Source organism: Elephantulus edwardii, unplaced genomic scaffold (genome assembly GCF_000299155.1).
Source record: "Elephantulus edwardii isolate Elephantulus edwardi_28Jun2011 unplaced genomic scaffold, EleEdw1.0 scaffold00010, whole genome shotgun sequence".
NCBI classification, from domain to species: domain Eukaryota; kingdom Metazoa; phylum Chordata; class Mammalia; order Macroscelidea; family Macroscelididae; genus Elephantulus; species Elephantulus edwardii.
Window position 1 is genome coordinate 9,796,785 of NW_006399760.1, and position 16,768 is coordinate 9,813,552.

Sequence of the window (16,768 nt, forward strand, 5' to 3'; positions counted from 1 at the left end):
TCCCTCCACCCTCCCAAGCATGATGTCCCCCTCTTTATTAATCCCTTAATAATAGTTACCATTGATTTGATTGCCTGAGTGCTTTGCATGCAGTGTTAATTTTCATCCTCATGATTATAAGTGTCATTCTGACAATAGTTAATTTGTTAGAAATAGTCTTGCTTCATCCTTATTGTTCAAATATACTTTTTTATATTATCTTTTTGACTTTTAAATGTATCATTGTTTGGATGATAATAAATTATTTCTATGTGTTAAGAAATTTGATGAGCATACTCCAGCAAGTAGTGATGGTCATACTCCAGCAAGCAGTGAAACCAGATTATAATTCAAGGCAATAGATGTACAAGACTGTACACATAACCACTTCGTCTGGTTGATACAAGGAGCTCTCATGGTGTAGTGGTTAAGTACTCATCTGATAACCCAAAAAGTTATCTCCTGAAATCCACCAGTTGCTTCATTGTAGATTGATACAAAAATCTTCTTCCATAAAAAATAAACCTTAGGGGGCTTTGGTGACCTAGTGGCAAGAAGCTGCACTGTAATCCCAGAGGCATGCAGCTCGAATCCACCAGATGTTCTGCTGGAGAAGGAGGGGCAATTTCCTCCTGTACAAGTTGGATCCGATTAGACGGTATACACACAAAAAATAATAAAGTAAAAAAATTAAACTTTGGAAATCATACTCTTTATAGGGTCTTTATGAGTGTAAATCAACCAAATAGTGCACATAACAATATGGCCTCTTCAGGTACATTGTTGTACTTCTTAATTGTAAATAAATAAATTGAAAATATTAAGGTAATTCATCTCCATGATCTCTTCTATATTCACACAGAGGGTAGCTATGAGTCACAAGTGACTTGACAGCACCTAACAACAAACAATAACAACAGAAGTTAAAAGATGTACTTTTCAGTTTGAAGAACATGTTAAGAGCAGGATGATAATGTATCATTTTTTTGTTTTTATACTTTGAAAGCATTGTAATATTTTTCAAGCACTCTGCATTTATTTAGTGAAAATATCAATTTATAATATGAGGTACTCACTCATAGTCTTTATTTTGCAGTGTGTGGTATTGCCTACAAAGTGTTGTTTGGCTCCACTGTGATTTTAAGGTGCACTTCAGATTTATATTCTCCCCAGATGATTATATTTTACTGGGAAATGTTGATGCATTCTTGCCAGCTTTGACTTCTCATATTCCCTTCTTTACCCACATCTTATTGGATGCTTGCCATCAATACTAAATTGTCTTAATCCCAATTTTTCCACCTATTGCTGCATTTGCAGTTGGCACTGATACTTATGCCCCTTGAAAGGTACTTGTGTGGCAAAAGATTGAAAAAAAAATTGGCAGTTGCTGTCAGGGTTAATGTAGAAAAATAAATCTCTTATATTGCCAGTTTGGATTTACTTTTCCTTTTTAATGGCCCCAACAGATGTTGGAGGAATCCTCCACTTCCTGCACACTTCCATTTTTACAGCTGCCACTGCTTGACTGGTTCTTGACTTTGGGGGAGCAGTTCCTGGGTGTTTACACAGTGATTTACAGACACCTCTCCTATAGATGATGGCCATCCTCTTGTTTTCTTTCATTACTCTTCTCAACAGTGGCTGATTTTACCACCAACTCAGTCCCTTACCAAGTTTCTCCATCTCAATGCTTTTTACCAACTGATTGATTCCTCACTCTTCAATGTTATGAAACACTTGGACTGTTAAGCACACAATGCAAATGAGGGAGGGCACAAGTCAGAGGTGTATTTCAAACACAGAAAATCAGACAAACAATATTTTATGGTGCCTCCTCCTTTGCTATCATTTCTCAGTGTTTTCAAAGAGATCCCAATTAGCACTTGAATAGTTCTTCCCTTCTTTTCTTCCTCTCTTTAACATATCTTTTTATAAAAAAAAATGATACTAGCCTCAGTGGATCTAACTTTATAAACTAAGAACAGAATTCACCTCTGTGAAAGGAGAAGGAAGATAGAATGTGATGGTTGAGTCTGACTTCATAAAGAGGAATATTCTTCATCAGTATTATCCATAACAGCCAACGGATAGCTACAAGGTTAGACCCACCACCCCTCATCATATGGGTTCAATATTCATTGTTGACTTACAGACTTCACTGACAGTTGTGCTACCAAGAGTAGGGTTTTTAGGGAAATAAGTTAGGGAGTAGGAGAGGTAAAGAATTAACCTCACAAGTAAGTCTAGATTTAGTCCAGCAGTTCCAAGCCAGAGTAACAGCAAAACATAATTTCTTTTCCTTGTTGATTGTGATTTTAATGAAAGTTTATAGAAAATTTGGATTTTTCATTCAGTCATTATTGCACAACTTCCTCTCTCCTCACTGCTTCCTTCAGTCCACTTTGCAACGCACTTCTTATTCTGGACTGTTGTCATACTATAATGCCTAATCATGTATTCCTTTTTTTTCATGTATTCCTTTTAAACAATTCATTCCTTCATCTGTTACAATGCAGTGTTCATCATCTATTTCCTCTTTTCCTAGTTTCTCCCCAATTGCCCATGTCAGTCCTGTTTTATAATGGTGGTCGTAGGCAGTATTTGCTCTTTGGATACTGAGCTATTACACTCAGCATGATGTCCTCCAGGGTCACCCATATTGTGCAATGTTTTACGAGTTCCTTATTTTTCAGTGCTGTATAGTATCCCATTGTGTGAATGTACCATAGTTTCTCTATCCTTTCATTTGTTGATGGATATTTGGGTTGCTTCCACCTTTTTGCTATTGTGAATATTGTGAATTTGGGTATGCATATATATGTTTGGGTAGCAGCCCTTGTTTCTTTATGGTATATTTCCAATAGTGGAATTGCTGGGTCAAGTGATATTTATATTTACAACTCTTTGAGAAAGTACCACCTTCCATAGTGGTTACACACCATCTTACACTTTCACCAGCAGTGAATAGGGTTACAATCTCTCCACAACCTCTCCATCATTTGTTGTTTGCCGCTCTGTTGAACTCTGCTACTCTGCTATTGTTACTGGAGTGAGATAATATCTCATGTTTATTTTGATTGGCATCTCTCTGATAGCCAGGGAATTTGGTCAATTCCTTAATTAGTAAAAGTCCTGGTTTCAGTGCAGCAGTCAAATCCAAATCATCCACCAAGATTTGCTTAATAACAGTAATAAGTCATCTCCTCCTTCAATCATCCAGCAAGAACAAGTCTTTAACTATGGCCAACACAAATTCAAGAAGCTTCAGGTCACACCTTGCCAGAATCTTTCCACAGCAATGCCATAGCCACTCTACCACCATTGTCAGGGTCTCACCACCAAGATCTCACTCTCACCTGGTCTCACCCACCTCACTCTCATCAGGGTCTTGTTCAGTCTCCCTCAAGCCATGCTACTCAGTGTGGCAAGTACTCTCTCTTATCCTAGTCTCACAGCTGTTGATTGTTTGACTGTTGTTAAGGTAGCTGGAGACCAGAGGAGGCTACTATAATGGCTGGGAAAGCCATTATGCTAGCCATTTAAGCTAGCACTTCAATCTCATACTTGCTTCCAAAGGAAATAGTGACAGCTTTTAGCAATTGAGAGGATCCCTTCAGGTTGCAAGTTCTTCTAATAACTGCAGTTTCCATCTGTGACTTCACTGTGTTGTTTAATTGCTCTCTTAGTTGGAGGGTCCTTAGAAAAAAGGAGAAATCAGATCCAAGCCACTATTCAAAAAGCATTTACTTAAGCCTTGGATTTGAACACCAACTTTTATAATAAGCTCTTGAATGTGTTAGATAAAATTTATTTGGTAAACATTCTGACTTGAGAAAAGAAAGCTCTAGGCTTTCAAGTATTATAAGAAGTACCATGATTTTATATTTTCCTATATTCTATTACTTTGCAATAGAATGTGTCAATTATGTTGTTGTTATGTGCCATCAAGCTTCCTGTGACTCACAGAAGTCCTCTATTACACCAGCTCTGAAGTTTGCCCTGTCCTGAGCCAGTCTCACAGACTCCGACACACCTATCCCCATTGCAGTAGTCACTGTATCAATCCATCTCATCAAGGGTCTTCTTCTCCTGAGCTGTCCCTCCACAATTCTTAGCATAATGTCATTCTCCAGGGATCAGTGCCTCCTGGCCACATGCCCAAAGTATGTATCTATGTATGCACATGTGTCCATTATACAAGATAGTAAAAACACCCAAAAAAGAACAAACACAAACTTTTCAATTTACAGTTTGAATGCCTTGTTCTAGTAATCAACAAAATAATTTTAAAGATTTTTGAGTTATGCTAGGGATAAAGTAAAAAAGATAACATACATATTTTAAATGGATAAAGGCTATTTCAAACTGTTGTTGTTAGGTGTCATTGAGTCAAGTACTACTCATGGTGACCCTATTAATAACAGATCTGAATCCTGTCCTAGTCTATAAAAATCTTCACAATTTCTGACACACTGAAGACCATTGTCCTAGTCACTGTGTCAATCCACTTGGTTGAGGGTTTTCTACTCTTTCACCATCTCTTCAGCTTCCTAAGCATGGTGTTCCTCTCCAAGGAATAGCCTCTACACATGTCCAGAGTATATGAGATGAAGTTTTATCATCTTTACCCTCAAGGAACACTTTAGTGTACCTTCTCCAAGGCATAACTGTTTGTTCTTTTGCCAGTACCTGGGATTTTTAGTATTCTTAAACACTACAGTTCTAAAATTGTTAAAAAGCTTTTTATATTTTCTTCTAAAATTACTGTTGTCACTTTTGGCATGTATTTTTATTTTAATTCTGGGAAATTGAGCAAAATAAAGAGTGAAAACAAATATATGAATTAATTTAAATTGGAGCCCCTGGGCCTTGTTTTTATTTGAGGCTATTGTCAATAAAAATTAGAAATAGCTATCAATAAATAATTTTTTCAATTGGTAATAAAACTAGACTTTTCTAATACTAATTTTTTTATAAATTCTTTATTGCTAATAATGCACACATTCTCATGAGAAACATAAATCTTCTACCTGATCTATAAGAAAGATAAAAAGAACTTTTGAAGAAAAAATATTATGCCAGATATGTAGTGTATACAAAATCATTTTTGTCACATATTCTATATTGAGCCAGATCCTTACAGTTTTTCAGTGATTCTCCAATGTGTTGATTTGATTTTTAAAAAAAATTTCAATTCAGGAAACTGTAGAGAAAAAAAATAGTTAAGCCAGTTTTACAGACCAAACCAGTAATTATGTGCCTAAATTATTTTGTCTCCTAATTCATTTGCTTTGACATTACACAGACCTAGTCTTATTCACATGTGGTGGCTGGTACTAGACCACAAGGGTATTACATAATGAGTTACTAAACAAGGTACATTGGACAAATCTGATGATATCAAAATTCTACAGAAAATGGTTCTGACATTGACTCTTAGAGGGTAGGATGAAATCTTTACTGTAGCATTGAAGAATGAGAAAACCATGAGAGAAAAAGCTAAAATTAATAGCTGACTAATTGCTCTTTCAGGCTACCATAGGAAAGGCCTCTGAGACAAACAAAAGTCATCAGCATTCGGATTTCAAAAGTGTTTGAACCTTATAAATAACTTACCTTGCCACTTGAATAATTTGGTTATATGGAAGTGAAAAGGAAAGAAGGGGAAACCCTAAGTTTTCTTTTTTAATATTTTTTTTTATTTCAAGACATTTAAATGACTGGGTTTTGATTTTTTTTCTTTTTGTCGATTTTTCATGGAGTTGATGGAGATAAAAAGATCAGCCTGGCAGCTTGCTGGCATAGGATTGGAGTGTTTAGGGTTTGTTTTGCCTTTTTGCAAGATTGGTCCACAAGAACTTTAAAAGGAGAAAAAGACGATGCAAATTAAATACGTTAGAAACGTATGTCCCATCTGTTTTTATTTCATTTTTAGAATAAGGTTTTCATACCTTCTTTTATTTTTATATTCTATGATACCACACTATAATGTTGGCCACCTCAGAGACAAACTAAATTAGCTATCCTGACCATATGGAAAGGAAAAGCTTTACCAGCTAAGGAAACAAATTTAACTCAGGCAAAAAGGCCTATGTGTTTTAGAGACTTTTTTTTTAATGTTGCTAAGTACATAGAAGGGGAATGTAACCCACCTGCATAAGTAAAATTTGAAGAAGGGTTTGGATATTCCAAAATAGCTGTCTCTTTTCCTGGCGTCATTCAGGAATTACCCATATTTCAGGCACCCTTCTGTTGTATGTTGTCATCTGGATTTTGTAAGTAAACTCATAATCAAAGGCATGAAGGCCTCCTAAAGGTCCTTTGCTCTTTCCTACTGCCTCCAAGCAGAACTGGACCAGACCTCTCTATAGATACCTTTCCCCATTACAGAAAAAAAAGGGAGAAAAAAAGCTTTTAAAAAACCTCAGAAAACTTTTTTCGCTCACCCTGTCTATGGAAAATTGAATAAGATATGCCTTTCTAGAAAAAGAGATTTTCTTTCATTTGACAAATGCCAATAGTGGAAAGCGTCTGATAGAAGCCCTAGGCTATCATTTTACTTTACCTGAAGAGAAGTTTCTTATAAATTTGCCATGTAAAATTGATGACTACTTCAGAAATCTTCCAATCTTGGGTTTTCATATAAACCACAGTGCAGGAATAGAGCTCACAGAGGTCAAGCATGTGTTTTCTAACCGCACAAAGAATTGAAGAGTGTCTTCCTGAATCAGGACCATTTCGAGTTGATGTGCAGTTATTTACAGTGATTGAAAACATCAGGTTTTATGCACAAACCTGCAAAGACAAGATAAATAGGTTGGGAGAGAAGCTTCAGCTTCAAGAGAGTCAACCCAAGTGTTTGCTGTCACCAGACTGTAATGCTCAGCATGGAGGAACTGAGACTACTGCATTTCCAGGGAGTTTAAGTGGAAACTCATTCTATTTCATCAAAATAAGAGTTTAACTTATAAGTGAAGGCATATGTTTTGAAAGTTTGTCTATAGATATTGGAGTGGGTTTTGTGGGTTTTTTTTTTCTTCCTGGACACCCTGACTCACAGGCATTTTACCAAACTGCACATTTATTATTAAAATTACCTGAATATATTCAAGATGCATCTCAAACTTTTTCCTGTACTAACAGAGGTGAAATTACAGTAATAGCTTCCCTTCCCAAATCACAGGATACTCAGTGTAACCCATACTTAAGCTACAAGATAACTTTCTCACTCTCAGATACAAAACCGTAGTCAAATAGCATTGAAGTGTCTATAACCAGTACCAGTTACTGTCAAGTGGAATCAAACTTAGAACGACCCCATCTGGATCAGAGCAGAACTGTGCATCAGAGGTTTTTACAATGGTTCAATTTTTGGAAGTAGGTTTCCAGGCCTTCCTGTGGGTGCACTCAAAGCTGCAACCTTTTGGTCAATAGCAGTGTATATTAACTGCACCATCCAGGATTCCAAAGTGCACTATAGTTCTTCTAAACAAAAGCCACTCATTTCCAAAAGATGATATGAACTGATCAAGTCAGAGTTATCTAATAAAGAAAGAAATTGTGGAAGTTTTTATATACATGTTGCTCTAGGTTTTTTAGATTTCCTAATTCCTATCTGTACACATGGTAAGAAAACTAGAGGAGTCTATAAGGCCAGATAAAGATGATTTTAGGTCCCAGCAGCCATCCTTGGCAGTGAAACATTGTGCTAATGCTCTGAACTAGATAAACAAATACTTCCTCTCTATTGTTTCCTGGGGCTTCTTAATGTTTCTATGCACCTCTAATCATCATTGTAGTAGTACATTTTATGACCAAGCATAAAAAATAAATGGTTTCCTTAAGACATACATGATATAATTCATATTATTGATGAAGAGAGGAAATGCACATGAATTCTACTTGAGGTGTATTGCAGCCTGAAACCACTCAGCCATCAACACATAGTTCATAGATCATCTGTATATTGACAGAAGAGATATTATTAAGTAGGCCAAAAATTGGCAACTGGTGTTGGGCTTTTCCAAACAAAAGGATTATTGAAAGTATTAGCAGATTTGAGTGGATGTGCTATGAATATTCACTCTGAAATGAGACATACAAAAAAAAAAAGAAAGAACAAGTTATTGTCTCAATTTAGATTGCTTTTTATTTAAGGAATGAAATTCTTGAAACCCATTGAAAGAGAAAAAAGTCGGAAAACCACACAGGTCTTTTGTTCATAGGGTCGCTATGAGTCGTGCTCAACTCGAAGGTAATCAACAACAAGAACAGCTTGGATTAAAAAAGGAGGTCAACGCAATGCCTTCCAAAGACCTAACTAGATACAATGGGAATAGGAAGATGTGGTTGTTGTGTTGTCGTGTATCATTGCTTTGGAACTGACTCATAGCTGATCCTGCAGCAGCTTATTTGGGGCAACAAATCACACAGGAGGAGGCTGCCTATGTTCTATCATGGAGCTGCTGGTAAATTTGAACTATATACCTTTGGGTTGGATACCTTACTACTAAGCACCAGAGCTTCTGTAGACTTAATATGGAAATAAAAAGAAGGGTCTGGAAGGAACAAACTGGAATCATCCTTTTTCATTACATTTTTTCACTCATTGAGAGAAGACATTCAATGACAAAAACACCACATTGACAAGCAAAAATTCTACCATTGAACTACCAATGAATGCTGTTACAACACTACATCGGAAAGACTGCTTGCTCAGGCATACATCTTTGCTCCAAATGACCAACTGAGCTTCTAATGCTGCACAGAAGTTATCTAGTTTAAAATGCCTGGGAGTACTTTGGTTAAGAGTTTGCTTGCTAACACAAAAGATTAGCATTTTGAATCCAGCAGCCACTCTGCAAGAAAAATGTGTAGAGCCTGCTTCCTTCCTTGAAGGTTCCAGCCTGGGAAATTCTACCTAGCAGTTTTTCTGTCCTAGAGAGTCACTTGGAGTCAGGATCAACTTGACTAGGTTTTGTTTTTTGCTTTCAGGTTTTTTTTGTTTTGTTTTTAAAGCGGTACTAAAACAAGTTCATATGTAGTCTTAAAACTTTATCATATAATAATAAAAGCTTTTTAAAAGCCATCAGAAATAATTATCTGGATCAGGAAGAAAATAAAAACAATATGAAAAAGGATCAAAAGAGGAACTGAACAATTTTTTAAATGATGGAAATCCATTGGGTCAATTAAAGGAGTAAAAGAACATTGATGAATTTTGCATGAAAGTAATTTTTTAAAACGTTGTTAACATAAAATGCAATAGTTTTGGACCATTCAACAGGATGTAAGAGTTTTAAGTCAGGAATCACTTTCAAATATGCCAATAAATCATTAAATTTTATTCTTAATGAATGAATCATTCAAAAGATAATGCAAACTTTAAAAAAAATGAATAAAAATCTAACTTCTCTCTAAATGTGTGTTAAAATCACAAATAAAATTTTACTTTAAAAAAAATTGTTGTTGATTGCCGTCAAGTCAAGCACAACTCATAATGACCTTATGAACAAAAGGCCTGAAGCCTTTCTATAACTATTGACTTTTATCAAAGTTCATAGAGTTTCCAGAGGCATACTGTTTAGGAAGTGGATACCATTCCTGCTTCCAAACTTGCCTTAACCTGGGAGCTCCACCAAACACTGTCCACTATGGGTAACGAGTATGACATTTGACACCCCAAATGGTACAAGGTTCAGCATCACAATAACCCCTGGTTAGCTCAGTACAGCATATTGACAGAAGGGTGCTATACTACTTAGAAGAATTTTCCTCCAAAATGTAATAACAAACAACTTTAAATACAGAGGCCCTCCCCAAGGCCTTGTTGAATCTATACAAGAGGTTTAATAATAAAAAATAAAACCCAACCAATATAGTATGTTGTTGTTATGCGCCTTTGAGTCTCTTGCATTGTATAGCAACCCTTTGTACAGCAGCTCTGAACCTTTCCTTGTCCTGAGCCAGTCTCACTAATACTCAGAAGAGACTCTGAATATTAGAGCTCTATTAAGCCAACACTAAGGGAAAAAAAATCATGAAGTTAAGGAGCTGAATGGAAGATTTCAAAGGGCCACTCAGGAAGACAAGGCAAAATATTATAATGAAATGTGCAAGGAGCTGGAATCTGGGGAATCAAAAAGGCTGAACTTGCTCAGCATTTCTTAAGCTGAAAGAACTAAAGAATAAATTCATGCCACAAATTGCAATGGTTAAGGATCCTATGGGCAGAATAGTGAATGATTCAGGAAGTATTAAAGAAAATGGAAGGAATATGCAGAGTCATTGTATCCAAAAGAAATGCTGACAGAGAAGAATTTCAAGGAATAGCATATGAGTAAGAGGCAGTGGTGATGAAGGAGGATGTTCAGGCTGCTCTGAAGGACTTGGCAAAAAAAATAAAGCCCCAGGAATTGATGGAATACCAATTGACATATTTCAGCAAACAGATGCTTCCCTGCATGTGCTTACCAGATTATGCCAAGAAATCTGACCAACTGAGTGGAAGAGACCCATATTCATTTCCATTCAAAAAAAAAAAAAAAAGGTGACCTGACAGAGTGTGGAAATTATCAAACAATATCATTAATATCACACACTATGAAAATCCTGCTGAAGATTATCCAGAAAAGACTGGGACAGTACATTGACAGAGAACTACCAGAAATAGAAGTTGGGTTTAAAAGAGGTCGTAGCACTAGGGATATTATTGCCAATGTCAGATGGCCCTTGGCCAAAAGCAGAGAGTACCAGAAGAATGTCTATCTGTGTTTCATTGACTATGCAAAGGCATTTGACTGTGTGGATCCCAATAAATTGTAGATAGCATTGAGGAAAATGACTATACTTGGAACAAGAAGCAGTCCTCAGAATAGAGCGAGGAAATACTGCATGATTCAAAATCAGGATAGGAGTGCCTCAGGGAAGCTTCCCGTCCCCATACCTTTTCAATCTGTATGCAGAACAGATCATTTGGGAAGCAGGGCTTTATGAGGAGGAGTGTGGCATCAAGATTGGAGGAAAATTCATCAACAACCTACAGTATGAAGATGACACAATCTTGGTTGGTGAAACTGAAGGCCTGAAACACTTGCTGCAAAATGTCAAGGACTGTAGTCTTCAATATGGATTGAAACTCAACATTAAGAAGACAAAGATTCTCATTACTGGACCAATTGGCAGCACCATGGTAAATGGAGAAGAGATTGAGGTTGTTAACAATAACAGCATGCTCAGATCCACAATGAACACTCTTAACACCAGCAGTCAGTAAATCAAAAGACGAATTACATTGGAAAAATCTGCTATCATGTAACTCTCCAGAGTGTTGAAGAGCAACGATGTCAATCTAGACACAAAGGTGTACCTAATTCAGGCCTTGGGTTTCTTAGTTGTTATGCTTCAAAGATCTGGACAATGACTAAGGATGACAGAAGAAGAATGGATGCCTTCGAGTTGTGGTGCTGGAGAAGAGTTTTGAGCATACTATGGACTTCCAAGAAAACAAATAGATCTGTCTTGGAAATGGTAAAAACAAGTCTCTCCCTCACTTACTTTGGGCACGTGGCCAAGAGAGATTCGTCCTTGGAGAAAGACTTCATGCTCGGAAGAGTGGAGGGACAGCACAGGAGAGGAAGATCCTGGATGAGATGGATTGATAAAGTGTCTGAGGCAATTGGGGGTTGGTGTGTTGGAAAAAAATTATTAGATGCCATTAATTACTGAGTATGTTCTGTGCTTCAGGTCCTATCTATGACATTTACATTTATTTATAAATTAAGGTTATAAGATCACTTGGACACTATTTCATGTTTCTATAGTGAGGAAACTGAGGCACACAGCAAAGGCTTGTCTAAAATCATGCAGTTACCATATGATGGCTCCATAATTCATGTGTAAATAATCTAGCTTCCAAAAAAAAATTATTAGCTTACCATTCCAGAATCTCATATATCACAAGAGAAAATAAGATACAATAGCTGCCATGTCAGATTCTCAAAGATAAGCTAATATATTCCTTTTTCTTTCTAAAATATATTAATTTGATACTATTATTAAAGGAGCCCTGGTGGCACAGAGGATTAAGCTTTTGGCATATTAACCAAAGGGTATCTGAGACTCAGTAACTGCTCAAATAGAGGAAGATGAGGCCATCTGCTTTCTTAAAGATTTGTGACCTTGATTACCATACAGAGCAGTTCTAGTCTGTTCTAAGGTGAGAATTGAAATCAACATGACAGTAGTTTGTTAGTTTGGGGTGGGTTTTTTAAAGTATAAATATGCTAAGTGTTCACAGCTAATGCTACATTTTCTGGCATGCCTGTGATATATTTAGGAGAAAAACTTTTTATTCCCAAATATATTTGTGTTATTTTAGGTACATATTATTAAATGCATAATTGAATTAAATAGAACATGAACTGATGAAATAGGAATGTTCAAAGAAAAGATGTTGTTTCTATGAGACAGAAAAAAATCCTCTGTTGCTACCAAGTTGATTCCAACTCACAGGATTGGACTCAACTTTTTAGGAGAGAGTAGAATTGTCTCACAGCTTCTCCAAGGCTGCTATCTCCAAGGAACTCAAGGGCTACATCTTTGTTCTGCACAGTGGTTAGTGAATTATCAACCAAATGTCTAACCACTCTGTCACCAGGGCTTCTTGTTTCTAATTTGATAAATTAATAGCAAATAAATGGGGCTCATTTTAACAATAACTCAAACTTTGAAAAAAACATTGAAAATTCACAAAAAATTAAGTTCTTACTTTATATATAATCTTTGAGTCTGTCCCATACTTTAAAGAAATCAGAAATACAAATACAGCATGATACATTGTAGATATATTTATGGAAGAAAGTAAGAACTCTTAAATTCCACCCTCATACAAAGAAAAGATTTGGTCTTACATGAAAATGTTGACAAATATCTGTATATTTACTTATATTACCTTAATAGTTGAAGGATTATAGATAGATAAGTATATGATCGATTCATTGATAGATAAATAGATAATCTATATGGAGATTTTTGGTAACCAGAGACAGTCCTTCTTTGGTATTCAAATCCTCCAACATGTCCAAGGGAGAAAGATGAGTCATTTGCTTGCTTGAGATTCATAAAAACCTGCTAGGTGACAATGAGCATGAGTTTTGAATTTTTTTTTAGTGGTTCAGTGGGAGAAATTTAGGCAATCTCCTCCTGTGAATTTACAGCCTCAGAAACCCAAAAAAGGTCAATATGAGTTAGTTCTAACTAGACACAATGAGTTAATGAATTAATGCATATATAATTCTATGATGATTCCTCACTTCAGCAATGGAGAGGGGAAAGTAGGAGGGGAAAATATTAGCAGAGTTCAGCTAGATAAATGGTAGGAGTAAAAGAATAGACAAGGTACAGTAATGATTTGAGATGTGGTAGAAGACATTAATCAGTAGTAATTGATGTTTTAGGTAATAATGCACATGAGTAATCGAATAAATATTAATTTAAAATTTTTGAAATGGTTTCTTGATTATTGGTCCTAATGGCTTCAGGTAGGAGTATTTTTACTATTATCAGACTTAAACTGTATACTTACATTCTTAATTACTTATTTGCTTGTATGTTTAGTACAAAATAATGCTGATCAGTCTTTTCCAAAAGCTAGGGTCATTCTGGGAGGAAAAAAAAAGTATAGAGTTAATATGATTATTCTGAAATGAAACATCTGTATGAATTTCCTCAAAATTCTGACCCGTTTTGATGTGCCAAATGGAGAATTTGTGGGGTGTTTTTATTTTCTTTTATAACATTTGTTAAACTAATACTTCAGGCTAGGTAATCTTTTCAAAGTACTTGAGTGCATTGTGATTTTATCCCATATGCCTCAATAATTTCAGCATTTAGAAGGAACATCTTGATATGTGTATTTTTTTCTTCCTAAGGTATTAATCTTTTTATAAACTCGGTTCAGTACATCTTTTTGAAACAAAACAGCCTGTTTCTGTATATGGTGCATTTGCTAGTAAGTCCAGTTTTGTACCAGATGGGCAGGTGAAAATGTGATTATGAGGTGTGTGGCGATGACTCCGTTTCCATAATACATGCCTCTCCAGGTTACTTGTGCATCTGTTATGTTCATGAATTCACTTTACCATTATTATCCTTAGAGGCCCTCAAGGAGACAATTTTATACAACAAGAGGTATAAAGAAGAGGAAAGTTCCCTCCTTTAACACAATCACAGTAAATGTTTCTTCTTGGTTTATGACATTCAAATAAATAAAAAGATGTCAGCATTTCTTCCCCTAGCAAGGTCTACAAATTTGATGCTGAAATATTAGATTGTACTTCTGGAGCAATACTGAAGTGAGTTGAATATCTCATAGGTAGGTGCAAATTGAGTCTCAAGTTACACCTTGCTGCATCATTCTTTTGGGAAATAAATGCCCGGTAGACAAAGCCAGACCCAGTCCAGGTGGTTGAATTCCCTGCATATTCATTTGGGCTGAAACTTTCAAATGTCAGGTGCCTGGAGAGCTCATTTAATGAAAGGGTTATCTCTGCCAACCAGTGAGTGGTGGATATTTTTTTTTCCACCAGAAGTTGTGAAATATTATTTATGTATATAGAAGACAGGGGCTTCCTGCCGTTGTTTACTTGTGGGCTAGGGCAAGTTTCCTCATTTCCAGAAAGCAAGTTTCTCATAAAAGCAACTTTGCAACAGCTTCACTCATTTTGTTTGATACCCCAGGCAAAAAGCTTTTCATAGCTTTGAAATAATTTTTATTTAAAAACAGGGAGCTCAGAAGAACCAGTTCTTTCTTGAAAGTTTTTTTTAAAAAAAGGAAAGAATAAAAGAACACCCCAAAATGAGGCAGTAAGGTATCCTTGGTTAACTTTTTAGTTATTTAAAAGTAGCTTGTTGAAGATTGAATATTTCTATGTTTCACTAGAGCCTTTAAATATAAAAGAGATATGAGACTATATCTGACACCATCAGGCATATTATATTAAAATTTATGAACAACTTCATCAAAAACCACTTTCCCTCTCCTGCATAGAGACAGATTTGTTCTGACATAAACGTTACATGGCTGGTTGCAGCCTTAGATTAATGCGAAGACCCTGGCGATTCCTTTTAGACGTTATTTTATGAAATAATACCTGTCAGCTGCTGCCTGATCCTAGAAAAGGGGGCAGGTTTTCCAGGTCATCTTGCCATCTGTCAGCTAAAGCTCATCTGTCCCTCCACATTACCACCTGATCTGTGCTAACAAGCCTCACAGGGAGGCCTGCTTCATTGGCCCAGTGGGAACCAGGGAAAGAGACTGTGTGAGGACATCACCTGTGATGCTGAGATTTAATTATCGCTGAAGTGATGAAGATGTGCACACAGATTGAAATGCTTTTGAATAAATTCATGGAGCAGGATGGGTCTCTCTCCTTCCTCCCCCTTCCCTTCACTTTCTCCCTTTTTACCCCCAGCACACAGCTGAGGATGTTCAAGGGTTCCAGCAAAAGCTTTCAGATTCACCCCTAGATATTTGCCAGTGGACCCTTAGAAGACGTGCACGCACGCGCACACGTTCACGCTCGTGCTACACACGCATGTGCGTGCGCACGCAAAAGCAACTCAATGTGCCTCTAAAGTGTCCATCCACCTACGTGAAAGAGCGAGCTATGCACTTAGGAGAAAATTTGCTTCAGCCCTTTACAGCAAACCTGTTTATTTTCTGCCAAAGGTCCTTGTTATCAAATTTTAAAGCTTTATTGATTGTTTCTGGCTTGAAAAATCAGATTTCATTGTGAGGCCAGATTTTTACCTATGGTTTAACTCAGTCTGTGGTAACTCCCACGCAGAGTTACCTGGGGTCTCCTGCGGAGAGTTAATGTGAGGGTTCTCAGTGGAGGGGAACCTGTGGCAGTGTATAAAAGCTAAAGGAGGGCAGAGAAAGCCCCGGAAACTCCCGAGACCACTGGCTCCCTCGTGCTCTCTAAATCAATACCCTGCTCAAAAGTTATTATGGGTCCAGCCCCTTCCCTCCACCCTACAAAGCTGCTTAGGCAGTATGTGGCATTAATTCCCTCCTGTACAAAAATGTAGTTGATAATCACCTGGCTGAGGAAAGGATTTAGGACAAGAACAGCAGATTTCCTTGCAGATTACAGAATAAAACATAGTATCTTGGGGTAAATCAGGATAATTAACTGTAGTGAAATATGTTACCATCGTTGATTCATGCCCATGTGATACCTTTGTTAGATGCAACCACAGAGAAATGTTTATGTCATGTGAGGCAAGATCTAATTTCTGCCCTGTCCTGAAGCATCCTGCATCGCACAATGCCAAGTTTTTCTTTTCTTGATCTTGGGAGCCTGTCTTTAAGTCTGAAGATCAAATAGTAAGCCAAAACTTAACACAATTAACTACTAATTATAAAGTTACAAACGAAAATAATATACTACAACGATACCCCTTCCTCTGCCAGCTTGGGAATACAATTGCATGGCTCTGCACTATCCTTGACCACAAGACTCTAAGAGGCCACAGTTTCCTACCTTTGGCCCTGAGAAGGAAGATTTGGAACAAGTGAAGAATAATACCCAAGAGTTTTTCCAGGCCAACAGTAAACTAGTATATTTTCTTTTTCTTTTTAAAAGAAAATCATGAGCAAACATTGCCTTAATTCACATTTCAAAAATAATTACTATAGATTCAAGACATTTATCATGTTGTCATTGGAATCTGGGAAAGGTTATTCTTGTGGTACTTCAGGTCACAAACAAGAACGTGTTAT

General features: G+C 36.7%; 1 protein-coding gene across 2 annotated transcripts in view; it reads left to right on the forward strand.

Moving 5' to 3' along the window:
* Positions 1 to 16,768, forward strand: part of ARHGAP15 (Rho GTPase activating protein 15) — a 948,827-nt gene that overhangs the window by 406,539 nt on the left and 525,520 nt on the right. The gene's annotated exons all lie outside the window — the stretch shown is intronic.